The following is an 18,527-nucleotide window of genomic DNA, read 5'->3' on the forward strand; positions in this document are numbered from 1 at the left end:
AGGTTTTTCCATCATAATTTGCAGATGCCTAATTATTGATTTAATTATTGCTGACACCACATCTTTAGAGAACTTCAGCAGTGGAGAAATCTGTGACTGGAAGTGGGCATTGAGTTGCTTTAATTGTCCTGCTCTGTGATCTGAACAGTTGTCTAACATATTTTTTTATTATTTATTTGAAAAATACAAACCACAGTGAATCAACTCTAAGGTTCACAGGTGCATTTCCAGTTTTGCAGGTTCAGAGTGCTTTGTGGTTGGGTTTTGGTGGGAGTTTTTTTGGTAGCAGATGTGGTTTGTCAGATTTCAGTTTGATGTAATCTCTATCACCTTCAGTTGCCTTTTTCTTCTCCAAAAGCAAAGCATACATTCAGAATTTTCATCATTATTCATTCATTTTAGTTTGTTCTTGGCAGCTGATCTCCTTTTTCTTGTGCTCAGTAACACTGAAGTTTAGGTTCAAGGTTCAATCTCCATATTCAGTGTAAATGGATTATAGTTTAAGAATAAATTGATTTTAGATTTTTTTTTCTCAATCAATTTTTACTCTATTTTACAGTTACTGCTATCCTTCTAAAGATTAATTGCACACTATTAGGACTGTTATAATTCATTATGCTATTCAAATACATTTAAACAGAAGATAAAAAGTAATTCATCACTCAGTCACATTTATTACTTTGACCATTCTTTACCTTTGGATTAAGATTGAGTTAGGAGTGGTTTATTTGGTACCTTACTTATCCAAGTATAAATTAAAAAGTTCAAGACTTCATAATTGGCATTAAATGTATGGTTTTCTTTATTTCTTTTAATCTAAAAAAAAATTGGCCAAAATATTAAAGCTGAAAAATTATCCATTGTTTATACCAAGTGCAAATTGATTTATACCATCTGAAAGATCTGTGTTCAGTGTCTTGTGTATTATCCACATTGTTTGCTCCTTTGTCTATGAGTTATGGACAATATGCTTGTTGCTATAATTAGTTTTATATATTTCTCCAATTTTTAGCACAATGGTATCTTTATATTTTTATCCAGAAATTTTGGAATTTGTGCATGTTTAGTGAATATTTGTTTAATTTTTACTAATTTTTACTTTTTCTTTTTTTCCTTCTTTCCTTCACTTCAGCCCCCTAATAACTGATCTGATCTTTCTCAAAGAAATAAGCAAGTGAAAAAAAATTCTGTCTATATTCTCTGTTGGTTCTGTCTGAACTTCTTACGCATCACCAGTGGAATTACACAAGACTGAGTTACTCAACTATAGCCAGTAGCAGCTGTATAAATACAGACAGTGAAAAATTTTATCTGCAGACCAGTTATCATCGATTACAATAGGACTAATAAGTTTACAATCAATAATTCAGACTGGTAGCAGTAGTTATCTGATGAACCTGTTTCACTCCTTCCATTTCCAGTTCTGCTTCAGGTTACGAAATGGCCTCTTTTGAAATGTATTTTAATCCAGAGACACCTTTATTTGTGTCTCCAAGAAGCTCAACGGGGTAGCTTTCATCAGAAGAAATCCACTTTGCCCAGCATGGGTTTGTTACTTGCACTGTAACTGATGAGCAGAAGATGCCTGCTCCTCTTTAGGCTGTTTTACCAACCTTTTAAGAACTCCTGTGTATACATACTTGCTTTAAGGCAATTATGGTTTCAGCTAGTGATTTCAGCTTTTGTATAAAGATTATGGTCCAGTAACATTGCCAAGTAATAAGAGTTTCTTCCTGAACATTTTGCTCAAATAAGCCTTTTACAGCCATGGTAATAGCACTAATACACCTGCTGATATTTGCATTGCTTTTATGAAGCCTGGAAATGATTGTTTTCTTAGCATTTTACACAGAGCAGTAATAAGCACTGAATGCTGCAATATAAACAAGGAGGGTTGATGCTGTTTATTATCTCATCTTACTTTTAATAGGCTTTTTTGCTTTACTTATATTACTAAAGTGATGTTTTGCAATGATATGAATTGCAAGGATTGCAATGTATTATTTAGTCATCAAATATATTTAGTGTTGATCCTGTATGCACACCAATGCTGTATAAAATAATGAGTGAACCATAAGAGAGAAAAAAAAACTCCTTAGCTGGTTTGAAGAGTTCCTTATTCACTGGCTGGAGGTAATGCAAAAGAATTTTGCCTGCTAATGCCAACCAAGAAGTGCCATTTCCGAACAGCAGCACGCAATCAAAGTTCTCTTTGCTATCTAAAGTATCACTGCCAACCTAGAAAGCCTAGAATATCATATCTTATCTGCCTTTTAAATGGCTGAAGCCACAGGATGTGAATGCCATGCTATCTGAGTTTCCTTTGCTTCTAATTTATAAGCAGTATCCATTTTATCTCAATCATTGTTACATGTAGATAGTAGAAAAATCAAAAGTCTCCTTCTTACCATGTGGAATTATAAACCACCTGACTCAAAATGGCTTTGGCTTATAATTACAAATAAATAATTAATGCTATGTCTTAAGAGCTATAAGACAGAAATTAAAGCTTGTAGCTCAACCAATATGTAATTAAATGGTATTAAAATATGTTAAAATTGTATTAAAAAAAAAGAATAAAAAGTAAGAACAAATAAAAGACAATTGAATGAAAGAAGCTGTTAGGACAAAACATGAAAAAACCCCAAATATATTAAGTGGCTTTTTTTGCATCAATTTCCCTTCATTTTGTCTTACGCTTTTCCTGTCTAAAGTACAGCTCAAGTCAATTCTTCCAACTGCCAATAAAATCCTCCACTTTTTGTAAGTGCCAGAATACAGAAACCCCAGCCAAGTCTTCTTTTTTAATAAACTGTGTAGCTGCAAAGGAAAGGACTAATACAGTTAGGTTATTCTTCTGCAACTGATTTAACTGTTTTTATAATGTTGAAGATTTTTTTGTGGAAGAGAAAATCTGTACCATCGTTTCCTTAGTACAACTATGCTAATGAAATGCCACGGTTTTAAATTCCATTTAAATCTTTCTTATTTTTCATTTGAATAACAGGTATATATTAATGATATGTAGTGCCAATTGCCATCTTCTGGAGACATCTCTGCACACAGCTAAAAGATATTTCCTGTCTGGAGCTGTTAGTTTTCAGGCAATGAATGGTTTGGTTTTGAGAGTCATAATAAGTAGGAAATGTAAAGTGATACAAACACCCATGAGAACTGAAAGGTCACCCACACCCTCAGACCAGAGTGCCATTCTCTCAGAGAACATTACAAGAATAAGAGAAAGTATGACATAGGCAGCCAATGTGAAAACTTTTGCAACAAACTTCTTTAATGTTACAATATTTTGCATCCACACAAGCCAGCTTCCCCTTATTCTCAGTTTAAGTTTACATCTCACATTTGTATAGCAGATTTAAGTCTTCATGCAGATTATAAACCCGCAGCCTTTTTAAGAGCTAATATGCAACATGTGAAAGAGAAAATTACAGTAAATTGACTTATCCACTTTACCATTAGTGTCTTTATATATCCCAGTAGAGTCTTTAGTGTAACAATAAAGTGAACGCTGGAATATTTATATTGCTAATTATTCTAACAAAAGCAAGTTGCTTAGAAGAGATTCTGCTGGCTGTAATTCCATTTAGTGCAGATATATAGTCATGTACATAGAAGAAATTAATTTGAATTTCTGCAGACAGTATGTGAGTACTTTGGTGTTGGGTTTTTTTGGAGGCATAATGAGCCTTTGGGATACAAAATTCCAGATGTATTTGGTGGAGTGTTTATAAACCGATGAGAAATCTCTGAATATCAGATGATTTGAATGGAAGGGATTCTTCTCAGCCCTTTGTAGCATATAAATTAATAATTGTCTTTATCTAGAAGATTATGCTCATTTTACAAAGACAGTGAACACTTGGCATGTTCTAATCTGATCTGCCTCAGTTAGAATTTACATCTATTTGCAGTACTTTTGGGATCTAACGATATATTTGCTTTTTCCAGGAAAGAGGAGAAGGATTTCTCTAACATATAGAGTGTACTGGGTAAGTGACTACATGACTTCTGGAAGAGTCAGAATGAAGGGCATGAGGCACATACTGAAGAAAAATAATCCTATGAAACCTTACTATATAAGAAACAGAAATTACTAAATATTGAGTTCTTTGCTTCTCTGAATTGTGCTTACTTTTCAGAATCACATAGTGCTGAAAGGATTTCTGGTTTTGAATGTCTCAATTTTGAGAGTTTCTTATGAAAAATAAACCCCTTTTCTTCAAACTCTCACAAAGCTGAATGTTAAAATAGCTTATTTTATTTTATTTAAAATATTCATAATTGGAATTACATTCAAATACAGAGCTATCATTACAGAGCCATTATGTAATAGAAACATTATATATGTGTTTTTATTCTTGCATAAATTCCATTAAATAAATATAGATGATTTTACATAACTACCGATTGGTATTTGCACTATAGTAATACTTAAGAATTCAGTTCAGACAGATATATATAGATATATATATGTATACATATATATATTTGAAGCACATGACACAGTCACTGCCTGAAAAAAAGCTTAGAACTGAATATAAGGCAAGACCAGAGGCAGCAGATGAATGCAGACTTGCAGGGAAGAACAAGGATACAGTATTGGTCAGCACAATAGGCAATGATCTCAGCAGCCTGACTTAAAAGCTTCACATCGAAGAGATCAAACAAAAGTCGTATGTGATTATTCAGCACCAGGTGAATCCTTGCACTAGAAATTTCAATAGCCTGTGGCTTGAGAACTGTGAAAAAGATCTTAAAAAAAAAGGAGACAAAAATAAATACATTTTTAAAAGAAAATGCTCTTTTATCTTCTTTCAGATCCTTTTGATTTCTCAACTCTTCATTTTCCTTTCCCAGTGGATGGATGCAAAAAATTTTATCTGAATAATCCTAAGGTAACTAACACTGTGAGAAAAAGATTCAAAGAAGAGTTGGCATGTTTTAAAATATCATACCATTAACTGTAAAAATCACAAATATTACTGGACACAAATGAATGTAGTTTAAAGAAAATTATTCAAAGTGAATTGCCCATATGATGCAACCAATTTAATCAACATGTTGTTGATCTAGGACAATTTAGGAACCTGTGTAATGAGAAAAATACATCATCTGTGTAAGCTTTGTTCTAGCAACAGGAACCCACACATTCAAATGATCATTGATTTTATCTCGGACTTTTCTCTACTTCAATGCAATGGATACATATTTGTTTCCTAGATCAGAAGGGTCTTAAGTAAAGAAATGTGACTTATAGGGTTTTGATCACAGATCAGCATTTCATGTGTTTCTAAGATTTATTCTCTAAATAAATATGATTCTGCAGTTAACTACTAGAAAAAAAGAACCCTGCTAATTCATAGTGATAGATTTTGCTTGCTTTATTTGAGATACAGAGTGCATCCAACGCAGGTTAAAGTACAAGATTTAGGTACTAGGATAAAGCTTAGGCTGCAGAGGGGAAATTGTAATTGCAAAGTCCTGACTCACCTTCTGAGCTGGAGACACCTAATCTCTGTAAGCCCTCTAACATTTGATGTTAAATCTCTTCAGTACCTATTAAGTCACTGCACGTGCCCAGAACTGTCCTATGCTTGGCAGGCTTAAGCAGCTCAGCACTTAGATCATGTCTGAGCTCAGGTTAGGTTGAGAAACTTGGAGGAGTGAAGTGTGAATCACCCCAAAAGCTCAATCCATTAAACACTTCCAGAGACCACAGAACACGGCAGGACTGTGCTCTTCACACACAAATCTAAAGTAGGTCAGTTTTAGACCACAGACAAAGAGAAGTCTTTCCCTAGTTTCTCACGCAGCATGGCACACTACTTAGTGCACTCACTGAGCAGGCTGGACTCACAGATTCATCCCCATCCTTTTCCTAAAAGCTCTCAAATGCATTCTGCCTTCAGTCTTCATGTCATACTCAGACAATCGTCTACTGGAGTGTAAAAAAATCTGTGTATCTCTTTTGAGCAAGTCCCCAGGCAGATAAGAATGAAGGATGTACTGGACCAGAGAGGAAGTGCAGGGTAAATTTGACTTTATAGTCTGATGGTTAGACTACATTGGAAGATCTTGCATCAGACCAATGCTTCCAGGAATACTTCTATACTAAGTATGAAGAAGGTGTTTTACATTAAAGGTTACTTGCGTTTTCTTCTTTTTTTTTTTTATGCTACCTAGGATTTCTAATACATCAAGATCACATGATAGAGTCCTTTCTTTTGTGCCTTTCCTGTAATCAGTAATGTAATATCAGAAAATAATTTTGCAGTTGCTCATAACCCATGAAACATAAGACAGAATTTAGGTAACCAAAGAATTTCCTAGCACCCAGAATATTATCTGGTGCCAAAGGACATCCATTTATTACATGTTCAATTTGTTCTACTGAGAATCTGGCCCTTCAGACTGGCAACTCTGATTACAATTCAATTAAATAAAATAATCAACAACAAAGTTCATTTGCTCAGACTCTCTACATAAATCTCTACACATGAAAATAAATCCTTACCTGACTGTAGACAAAAACACAAAAATAAGAAGGTAAAAATATAGCAATTAAAACTCTTAGTTCTCTTAGCTATAGGCAAACTGATCTATAATTCAATGGAGCTTAGTTACAGCATGGTCTAATTATGTGCTTAGCTCTAAAGCCTTTAATAAAGAGAATAATTTCTTTAAATATATCTAATTAGGTAAAGTATCTTCTCTGGTTTAGCTGCATTTGGCACCAAAATGAAAAATACAGAGAAAAACAACTTTCTTTTCATGTACCCCTGAGCTAGGTAGCCCAATGTCCTCCTGACTTTCCAGTACAAATGAAAACAGTGTTATAACTAGACCAAGTGGCATTTACAAGGGTAGGACATTGGAACAATAGGCAAAAAATGTATATATCTCACAACAGCCACAGAACTTCTACTGCTTCTTTCTGTCCTTAGTCCTAACACTTCTGAAGCCAAAGAAATAAATTCCTTAGAACTCGTCTTGGTCCTTTTCTTTCTTCTCTCAATGAAAAACATGTATTGACTCCTTCCAAAGGGTTAGTGCTATCATCTGCCCTTCTGAAAATCCTGTGTTGCTCTCAATCATAGCAAGAAGTCTGAGTTGTCCTAGAAATGGAAATGACCTATTAAACCAATTAAAATTTATTTCTGGCAAAAAGGGTTTAGTCTCCAATACATACTAGTGCTGCATATCTTATATTTTGTTGTTCTTGTTTAATACTATAGAAATCATTGCACACCCAGGTATATGTATAAGAGGTTTCATGTTGGTTAAAAATGACTTATTTTTGGAAAGTCACTTGTATAATGGACAGCTTTAGATGATAAACTTTTTAGGAAAGTTTTTTATTACTGTGCTCTCAGTAGAGGTACAGCACATGATTGTGTTCTGATGCACAATTGACACTCATAAAACATTAAACAGCATTTCAAGGTAGTCTACTGAAGTTACAGGCAAAGCTTCTTTCTTTTTTGATGAAGTCAAGACCTTCTCTTTAGTATATTATTACCCAATTTTAGGTATAAATTAATCTGAGTAAAATATACAGCGTGACAGTTGTCTGATCATCAAGTCCAAAAAAGGAAACCAGGAAAGTTCACAGTATTTTGAAAGCTATGTTCTATGGCTCTGTTACTTAGGAGATAACACCAGTAGGTGCAGCCTTATGACAAGTACCCCATTTTTTTTTCCCATGCCATATGTCCACAGTGGAAGTAGCTGAGAAAAAAAGAGTCTCGTTGTTTGATTGACATGCATTTTAAACTACTTGTCAAAACTGCACAATTATTTAAGTAGCATCAATGTGCCAGTTGCCAGATTTAAAGGAAATGTTAAGCCTTACAAGTAGTAGTGTTTGTCTACTTCATGATAAGAGATAATATAGAAGAATCAAAAAATAAAAGGAGGGTAAGAGGAAAGCTTGCTAAACTGCCTACACTTTGCCTTTACATTACTGTAGGTGATACTGGGAAAGACACTAAAAGAATAAGTTGCCATATATTTTCTATTTTAAGACTCTATTTTTATTTTCCTAAAGATTTGCTAAATTTATCAGGACTTCTATTTTTTGCAGGAATTTTCAGCAGCAGTTATTTACTTCTAAGGAATAAAATATTTTAAAAAAAGGAGAAAGAGAGAAGAAATAAGAATGTTAGTATGATATTAAATAGCTAAGTGCCTGAGAAACGTTCCATAATTTCTCATTCTGATTTTTGGCGGTCATCCTGAAAGCTAGCACACATTCCTGTGTTAGGAGTGAGATGTGGCCAAATCTTTATATGACTATGAAGGTCCTCTGAGAAATCTCTGATACATATTCAGCAGTCATATCTTAGTCACTGACAAAAGGTTAGGGTCCTGTCATGTAAAAAGAGCACAGCTTTACAGTGATGAGTCTTCCTCATTGAGGTAAGCTGAATTTTTCACATAAATATTTTTATTCATATGTACCTTAGAAGGGAAATAAATATTAAATATTACATTTAAACTTTATAGGGGAAAAATAATTTTAATAACAAAAATCTGTAGTGTTAGCCTGTTATCAGTGCAGTCTTTGCTATAAAATCAGTGAACAAGTGAATATGATTAAAGTCCACAGATGACTTTAATGTCTTCTATTCTTAAATACTGAGAATTAGACCTAAACCATTAACATTCTCTATTTTTACACATAATTTTAAAGCTTGAAGTTTTCTTTCTCTGTAGCCTTCAAGTAATGATATCCCTTAATGATATCCCTGAAGATTTAAGATTAGGTATCTTGTTACAAACGCATATTAATTGACATGCTAAATTGCAGCGTTTCAACAGCTACCACACTGCATTTACTTAGAAAATCATCACACTCATAAAGACCACAAAAGGGAAAAATTATAAATTCATACAAAATTGCAGCAGTGTCCTGGTTAATATTGCTTTATAAATCATGTTCTGAAACAACTAATATTCAGTTATCCTTGAAAAGCTGGAAGAACATGGCTTGGACAGGTGCATTTTTCATTGTGTTAAAACCAGCTGGATGGGCAGGACATGGAGACCCATGGTGAATGGTGACACATCCAGTTGGTGGCCAGTCACTGGTGATATTCCCCAGGGCTCAGTAATGTTTAATATCTTTACTGATCTAGAAGAGGGGATCAATTGCACTCTCAGGAAGTTTGCAGATGACATTTAGTTGGCTGGAAATGTTGATGTCCTGCAGGGTAGGAAGGCTCTGCAGAGGGACCTGGACAGGCTGGATCAATGGGTCAAGGCTAATTGTATGAGGTTCAACCAGGCCAAAAGCTGAGTCCTACACATTGGTCACACCAACCCCCCTCCAGCACTACAGGCTAGGGGAAGAGTGGCTGGAAAGTGGCTTAGAAGAAAAGGACATGAAGGTGTTGGTTAGCAGCCAGATAAACATGATCCAGCAGTGCATCAGGTGGCCAAGAAGGCCAATGACACCCTGGTCTGTATCAGAAATACTGTGGCCATCTGGACCAGGGAAGTCATTGTTTCCCTGTGCTCAGCACAAGGGAGGCCACAGCTCGAGTCCTGTGTGCAGTTCTGGGCCACTCATCACAGAAAGACACTGAGGTGCTGGAGTACCCAGAGAGGGACAATGGAGCTGGTAAAGGGCCTGGATAAAAACTCCCATGGGGAGCACCTGAGGGAGCTGGGCTTGTTTATCCTGGAGAAAAGGAGGCTCAGGGTGACATTAACACCCTCTACAAGTACCTGAAAAGAGTTGTAGCAAAGTGGGGGTCAGTGTCTTCTCCCAGGCAACAAGAAACAAGACCATAGGAAACAGTGTCAAAATGCACCAGGAGAGGTTCATGTTGGACATCAGGGGAATTCTTCTGGGAAAGAAATGTTAAATGTTGGAATGGAGCACTCAGGGAGGTGGAATTACATCCCTGGAGGTGTTCAAGAAACAGCAGGACATGACACCTTATGCTATGGACCAGTTATGGTGGTGTTTGGTCAAAGACTGGAATTAATGATCTTGGAGATCTTTTCCATCCTAAAGGATTCTTTGATTCTGTGATTGTGTGACATCTGTACAGTGTTGAAAAACTGAAATGTGTGTAGATAGCTTACAGATTAGTGGGTACTCACAGGGACACTGCTTTATTGCTGTCAGAATTTAGGGATGCAATATTACATATGTTTTGACCAATGGCAAAATTCAGTTATCTGGCTAGCCTTTGTAAGCTTCAGGGCAGCATGCATCTTTACAACAGTTCTCTGGGGTAATAATACTATAAACCAGATAATTTAAATGAAAAAGAATAGCAAAGATATATCTAAAAAGTTCTTTCTAGTTTGAGGCAAATTGCTTCTGTTGGTAAGGTACCATAATAACTTCAGGATGCCTAATCTTTGCTTGGTTTGAGTTATATGAGTATTACATCTAAATTGAAACTCGATTAATGAGCTAAATAATATTAATGAAATTTACATTTTTGACTTATGTGGGTTCTCTACAGTGACTTCAGCTGCAGAGATCTCTCGCCTGAAATAAACCTTCTTCTCTGTTCTGGTTACTTTTGACTATCAATTTCTGTTTATCATTATTTTAAAGTCTTCAGATCTGAACAATTTTCTACAGCATTTCCTACACATTTAATAATCTAAGTTCTTAATTCAGGGGTTTTTATATACTTACAAAGATAAGGAATTCAATATTGATTTATTATAAATCAAATTCAGTAGTTTGCAATCTATGGATCAGTGTATACCACACTTGAAGGTTGTGAAGTAACTCATGTAGAAATCTGCAGTCTATGACTAGTTTTCTCACACATATTTTTTTACCTCTTTTCATAGTCCATTGTAAGGAAAATAGAACCATTCTCTGTATGCTTCTAAATGAAATTGTAGAGTTGACAGATAGGGAAATGGTTTGTTGATGTAGTATTCCCAAATCTGAAGAAATAGCTACCTTGCAAACATAAATTATTTGCTACCCACTGGTGGAACTGAGTAAGGTTTAAGAGCTAGTTCCAAACTTCTGAAATAGCCATTTGTAGCTTTTATGTTGAAGCTCAAGTGTTCTTCCATCAGATTCTGCTCTGCAAAAGTGCCTTTAATGGAACAAGACACTTTCTCAGAGGCAAGCTGCGAGCAGATGTTTAGTACAGCACCAGAAGAGACCCAGGAGGCAGAGGGCTAACCTTTCCTTCCTGTCATTCCAGTATAAGGGCTGTTCAGTTTCTTTAGAAATTTAATTTCAGACATAAGCCATATCAGGGTCTAACAATTCCATGCTTGCCAATCCCCCTGTTCACTTGGTGGGTCAGTAGAGTCACAGAGAATATACAAAGAAAAAGCATTCTAGTTTCTTCTCTTCAATAGGGTGCCCTGCCTCCTCTTACATGGTTAGTTCTGAAGAATCTGAACTGTTTTTGAGGCTGATAAGTACTTAGACTGAGGTGTATGATATCAGATCACTGGAATTAACCTATCATATTCACTCTATTTTCTGATCTGGTCAAGTTATTTACCTGGACATTAACTAAGGTTCAACTTACGTTACTTTCTGGATTTCTGTTATTAAGACACCTGAGTGATCTTAGAGATCTGTTTTAAGCTTCTGGATGGATGATTGACTATCCAATAGTAAAATATAAGAAAGCATGCAGTAGTCACTCACTAGTGGCTGGGGTGCCACAAAGGAAGTGGGATGCTTTAGATTGTTTTTTGCCCTATAGGTTTTTTCCCCTATTAAAATTAATTATATCTCTTTTTTTTTTTTTTTTTACTGAAAGTAGATTGGAATAAAAAAATGTTTCTGAAAAATTCTATTTATCTCAATGAGGAAGTCGCCTCACTGTAAAGCTGTTTCCTTTCTAAATGATAGGACACTAACTTTTTTGTCAGTGACTAAGTTATTCAAGTTCAAAATGGTCTGATTTTCAAGTGTTAATCCATTGAGTTAAACACTTCAATATTTGGAGCTCCATATAGATATTTGGCATATCTGCTATTGCATACTTATTTATTTATAGAATACAGAGTTGGGAAACTACAATTGGATAGACAATCTTGCTCGAGATCACTTCTATATAAAGACCAGAAATTCATTTTTCTTTGTTTTTTCACATGATCAATAACACACTGTGAGAAGAAATAAATTACTTAAATCTTCCCTAATAGCAAATATAATTTAAAAGTTAAGTAATCAAAGCTGTGTCTTTTTTTTTAAAAAAAAGAGGTAAGTATTACATTTAAAGACAGGCAAAAAGGTCAGTTGCTTTTATTGACTATTTTAAGTATACTCTTTCAGGTGTTTACTTGATAGGAAGAATGGCTCAGCAGAACAGTTAAAAGCAATTTCTAGCAGACATAGATAAAGAGCAAGCTTGTAAAGACCAAAGTCCAAAACAATTTGAATTTAATTGTCTTTGGCTACTGACAGAAATGTTACAGTGACCTACCATATAAACCTAGGTCACTCATACGGCACAGCAAGGAAAACATTTTTAAAATAAAAAGAGTAAAAAAAATAGAATGTTGCATTTGTATGAATAACTTGTTACATATATCCATGGTGTCAAAAAAAAATAAGCCAGAATGCACTGCAACACTCAGATCTCCAGATATTTCAGAAATCACGTATTTCAGCAACTGTTCTAAGACCCTCACTAGGACAGTGTGTCAAAATGTCAATAACCTCAGCTGCAATTATGCTTTTCTGCTGGGATTTATTCTTCTTATCCTTTGAGGTTCATAGAAAATAATTCTGAGGTTTAATAGCATCAGAAATATATAGATATTCTCTTAAAAAATAATTATGGCAATGCCTCTGACTGGAGACAAGACTCCCTGACATGTTTTCCTCTCTAGAAGTAATTTCTCAAGGCAAATATTTTCCTCCCTTTTCATGTACTTCAAAGTTTTTCTTCATACAGTCTCAGAATCCTTCTAAAAAATTACTTACCTTGAAATTCAGGTGTGTCTTCTACAAAAATAAATCTGAACTGATGGCATAAAGTAAATTGGATAGATTAAGTATATTGTGATATTGTATGAAAATTCTTGTCCTATTGTCAAAGCCAGTGCATGAAATTCCAGCAAAATGTTGGACATATTGTGGAGCAGGGACCATCTCTAGATTTCAGTATTAAAAAGTGTTGCTCTATTATCTGCTAAACAAACACATTAGTTACAACATATCCGGAGAAAGGATACAATTGATACAATTAACGTTTTTGCTGAGCCAGCCTGATATGGTTCATCAGACTCGTTTTTCAATACAATTCCTTCCACCTCCAAAGAAATAAGGGTACTTTATTAATCAACAAATTCACTGCTGTTTTTCCCTTGGAAATTTCGGAAGTCAAATTAAAAGTCAGATGTGACAGGACCCTGACAGGACAAAGCTAAAATTTATCTGGAAAACAAAAAAGTTTCTTTAACCTCAACATAGACCCATCTAGCAGTTATAAAGCTGGTTACACAGACTGAAATGGAATTAATTCAGGGTCACTCTAGGGAAATTTCTGGCTCCTAATACCTCTTAAAAGTCAGCTCTACATGTAATGCTTTTCATCAACTATAATAGACTTACACATGGTACCCTTCAGACAAATTTCCTTAATTGTTTGTAACAATAATTAAATATCAACCTGAAATTAAATTAAATCTTCAGCTGTAGGAATATTTCAGTTAAAATGATTATCCTTTTCCTGCTCATGAATAGTTTGAGCACCACCAATTTCTTCATGTGTGTCTAATTCAGGAGCACTTACCACACCATTATACAGACAAATTCCATCTTAGGGCTGGTGGAGTCAGTCACAATTGTCACATATGTTGTGCTAGCTTCCTAGTTATTATGGTCTGGGAGGTGGAATGTGTGGTGGGAACAAAAACAGAATACCTTTTCTTTTGGTGAGAATTCCATGGGTGAATATTTGTAGCAAAAATTTCTGTTTGCTAAAATTTTCAAAGAAAAAAATACAAAATTTACAATCTGGTATCTATTTAATTTGAAAAATCTAAATATCAGTTATGTGTATGGAAGGAGAGCATTAAAAAGACATGACTAAAATCATTGGTGTGCAATGCAATGTGCAGCATTTATGGTTATTCATCTCTTGTTCTCTGCAGATGCTAACAGCTGAGGCACAGTGTTCACTCAGCTAGGAAATCCTTCTGGGAATAGGTAATTCCATCCAAAGAGAGTCTGTTCTGTATAAAAGAGTCATGTGCATGTATACTAAAAGCTTTAGGATGAAACCACCAAATAGTAGCTGTGGTTCCATCCCTTGATACTTAACATTAACTGTTCTAGACTATGAGTTAATTTATATAGATTAATAGACTTGAGAATAAATGGGACCAATTTCATGTTTTGTTTGGATTTCTGGTTTGACTTCAAACCGTTTAAGTAGCATCTCCTACTCATCTAAAAGTTCTATGATTTCCAAAACCCTTATTGAATAAACATATGCCAGTCAAACTCTAAAAAATCCTTAAGTAGCAACTTTGATTCCACATGAAGGACTATTTTTACCTTCAGATAGACAAGCTGATACTTAAATTAATCGCCAAAGCCACTGGAAACAACTTTTGGTGCTGCCTAACACCTGAACTCTCATTGATCAGGAGAATATCAGTAAGTAGAGGATTTCAAACTCTCCAATCTATCAATTTCTGTAAGCAATTTTTAAGAAAACGTTCTGAAATGCAGTCCTTTCTTCATTGAAATATTCCACCTACCCACCCATTCATGTGTTTCTCTCCTTCCTTTCCATTCTACTTAGGTACATGAAGTAATATGTAATGGAACTACTTTATAAATCATGGTTGAATATACAATCCTTATACATCTGACAGCTCATAGTTAAGGCACTATCCAGAATGGTGGAGATGTGGGACTGGGTTCTCTATTCAAGGCATCTCTGGCCTCCTCACTTCTTCAAAGTTGTTTAAACACCAGTTCTCTCACTTGCAGGAGACAGTGTTTTTCACAGCAACAAATTTAGCCAATGGACTCCAGAAACTCTTCATCTGATGATAGGTTTGAATCCTGTGGGCATGCAGTTCCATAGGCATGGAAATGTCTTTTTGTCTCTAAAGGGAGTCAAAATTGGTAAAACTTTGAAATTAGTTGGATCAGTTGGATTCCAGGAGTCTGGTGGGTTGAAACCAGGCCATTGTGGTTTGTTTATCAATTTGTACAAGCACTTTATAACACGTGGTTATGACAGTTTTACATGGGCCTGGAACAGGGCTTACTTAATGAATGTGAGATAAAACTATCCAGTTATCTATTTTGTGAATATAATCCATGCCAAACACAGGCTCAGTTTTGAATTTAAAAAGGTTTTATAAAGAAAAAAATCAGTTAGTTGAAAATTTTAATGGAAACAATTATCTTTATTGCTGGCATAAGAATAGCTCTGCTTTGCCAGGACATCATTACAAAGGAAATAAGCCCAAGATTGCTCACCTGGACTCTGAATCAGAAAAATCTTCTGCTGACCCAGGTCTTTCAAAATTTTGCAGGAAAAGAGAAAGGACAGACTACAGGCATTTACATTTTGAAACACTATAAGGAAAAAAGTCTAGGTGAGCCTTTTTTTCCCCAGGAGGTTCTGACCCATTGTGATTTGTGTAAAAAAAAAAGATATTTATACCATCTAAAGTTTTATTTAAAAGGCTTTTCATTAAATTCAGTGCTGGAAGAGGAGAATAGCATGGATAATTCTATTTCCCCTTAGATCTAGTGGTCCCAAGTACTGTAGCATCAAATAGGACTCTGACCCAGGGGCAGCAAGCCATGCAGACCCTCATCATAACAGATATTCTCTTTTTGGTATTTCAAACTATTTTCTTGTGAGGAAAAATATCTATACAGTAAAATAAAAAAGTTATCCCAAGAAGTTCTTGAAGCACTGTTATATAAAGGCAAGGTTAAGCAGGAGGTATAGTCACCAGTGCTGAGCAGAAGCTGTCCAGGGGCTGTCCTTTTTGGGTGAGCTGGTTGAGCTTGTCCCATGGCACAGTGCTGCACGCTATCCCTGCAGCACAGCACTGCCTGCCGCTGCTCAGGCTCTCTGTGCTCTGGATCACACTCTCCTCCAGGCACTGTCAGGATCACTACAGACTGTACTCGGAGGATCAAAAACAAGGCAAATAAGGTGATCTCAGCAAGGCATTAAAACAGGAATTTGGAAGTGAAGGCCTGCTTGTATGTTGCAACACTGCTGTTCATTCAGTCCTGAAGTGTTACATGACTTACTGGCAAGTGAGTACTTGATGAGTCCTTATAAAAATATGAACTGGCTGCTAAAAATAGCATATAACTGAACTCTGAAGGGTTTTTGTTTCCTAAGTGACAATACTTTTCCAGTGATAATGTTAAAATACATTTGTTGACAGTAGATTTAACATTCTGAATAAGTATATGGCCATGTCTAATTTTTCTCCTACTCATTTATGTATATTTGTCATCTTCTGGGGAGTTTGTTAATGCATAGCTCCCAAGTAAATAGTCTGTAAAAGCATAATTTTCTATGGAATTTTAACAGTCCTATTTCTATAAAAGTGTTCTAAAAAGAACTCATTGAAAGCATACATTGTATTGGTCTTTTGGGTGGAATGAAGTTTATCTTGTTTATAGTCTTTGCTGTGAGTTCACTTCGCTGAAAGGGATGTCTATTCTTCAGTCTGGTTTCATCTCATAGAACAAAGTTATCACCCTAATGTAAGTTTATCTTTTCTGACTGTGTCCCTGCCTACATGTCTACGTGGCAATTTCTCTATTTGAGTATTTCTTCTTCCCTAGGACTTTCAGTTTTGTGAATTAGCTCAAATTTTCACTTTTCAGCAATTTCATGTTATATTTAATTACCTGGACTGCAAAATGTGTGGGTATGTAAAATTATTTTTGAAAAATAAAAAGAACAAATGCAACAAAGATAAAATACAAGTCATAACATCTGAAAGATTAAACTTAGGAAGAAAAACCTTGTGCCACCCACCATCAGCAAACAGAAAGGCACATGGAAAGAAAGACTTGCATATCTGCCGATTTTCTTTAGTTAATCCTAAATTGCTCTCTTTTAGCTAAACATTCTCTGTATATTGTGAGCAAAGAATTTATGCTTATGTAATGTTCACATAATGAGGCAAAGCTGTTCAATAACAAGAAGGCAATTATGGTATAAACAAGAATAGATTTTTCTAGTTCTTTAAAAATGTATGTGAGTGAAATAACAATTGTTGGGCGATAAAAAGTACAGAAGGGCCAGTATGCTGATATTTGAAACAAAAACTGCTTTGAAACAAAAGAATTATTTCAGATTTATTTAAAAATGGAATGTTTTTCAGTTTGTTTCTCTTGATTTATCTGGGAGAATTATCAAGTCCAAATTCAGATTTTTTTTAGCATAACATATCAATTCTAAGAAACACCACAGGTTCATCCAACATTTGCATGCAATGTACGTTGCAATTTAAGTTTTTCTCATTAATAGCATTACAGACTTAACTGAAGCAATAAAACTTATGCCTCTTAAAATACCTGAAAGCAATGCAGGTGTTACAAACATTTTGCCCATAACTAAGCTTTAAATAATCAGTAGTAATGAAAATTAAATACATTCGCTACAGATGTATGCTTGTATAAGTGAAAGAACTATAACTCAGAGGGCCTAAGAGATTGAGATTTTAAACTGTCTTTTTCTTTTTTGCATACATCTAAAAATAGAATTAAAATTGCTTATAAACATGAGTATGTATTTATGATCATGATTAAAATGGATTTTTTATGCTTCTCAGAAGAAAATGTTCTAAAAGAATGGCTATAAAAATAGCAGTCTACTCTGACTGCAGTAACATAATGGTACTACAAATTTTTCTTGTTCATTAACTCAGCACAAAGAAGTAACATTCAACATCTCCTAGGATGGTACGTGTTCTTCCAACCACTTCTGCACTTGATCTGTGTGGTGAGTTGACCCCATCTGGATGTCAAGTGCCCACCTAAGCTGCTGTTACATCCCTCGCTTCCTAAGCATGGAATAGAAGAGAAAATACAACCAAAAGCTCCTGGGCTGAGATAAGAACAGGGGCACATCACTCACCCATTACCATCACATGCCAAACAGACTAATCTCAGGAAAATAAGTGTTATTTATTAGCAATGACATCTGAGGGTGATAAGAAGTAAAATCAAACTTTGAAACACCTCTCTCTCATCCCTCCATTCTCTCCAGCCTCAACTTCATTCTCAATTTCTCTACCTTGTCCCCTCCAGGGGTGCAGGGGGATGGAGAATGGGAGTTGAGATCAGTTCATCACATATCGTCTGTGGCACCCTTCTCTTCATACTCTTGCCCTGTTCCAGCATGGGGTCCCCCCTCTGGGAGAGAGTTTTTCACAGGTTGCTGTAGCATAGGTCTTTCCCATGGGCTGCAGTCCTTCCGAAACACACTGCTCCAGCATAGGTCCCTCTCAGGTTCACAAGTCCTACCAGCCAGCCTGCTCCAGCATGGGCTATACTC

General features: G+C 35.4%; 1 long non-coding RNA gene across 3 annotated transcripts in view; it reads left to right on the forward strand.

Annotated features, from left to right (window-relative positions):
* Positions 1 to 18,527, forward strand: part of LOC111933407 (uncharacterized) — a 125,643-nt gene that overhangs the window by 93,356 nt on the left and 13,760 nt on the right. For all 3 annotated transcript variants that reach the window (XR_015286498.1, XR_015286499.1, XR_002866683.2), the window contains exons 3-4: positions 3,967 to 4,007; positions 4,837 to 4,913. This is a non-coding gene — a long non-coding RNA (uncharacterized LOC111933407). The remainder of the gene's footprint in view (positions 1 to 3,966; positions 4,008 to 4,836; positions 4,914 to 18,527) is intronic.

This window comes from Cyanistes caeruleus, chromosome 4 (assembly GCF_971803275.1).
Source record: "Cyanistes caeruleus chromosome 4, bCyaCae1.hap1.1, whole genome shotgun sequence".
In the NCBI taxonomy this organism is placed as follows: Eukaryota; Metazoa; Chordata; class Aves; order Passeriformes; family Paridae; genus Cyanistes; species Cyanistes caeruleus.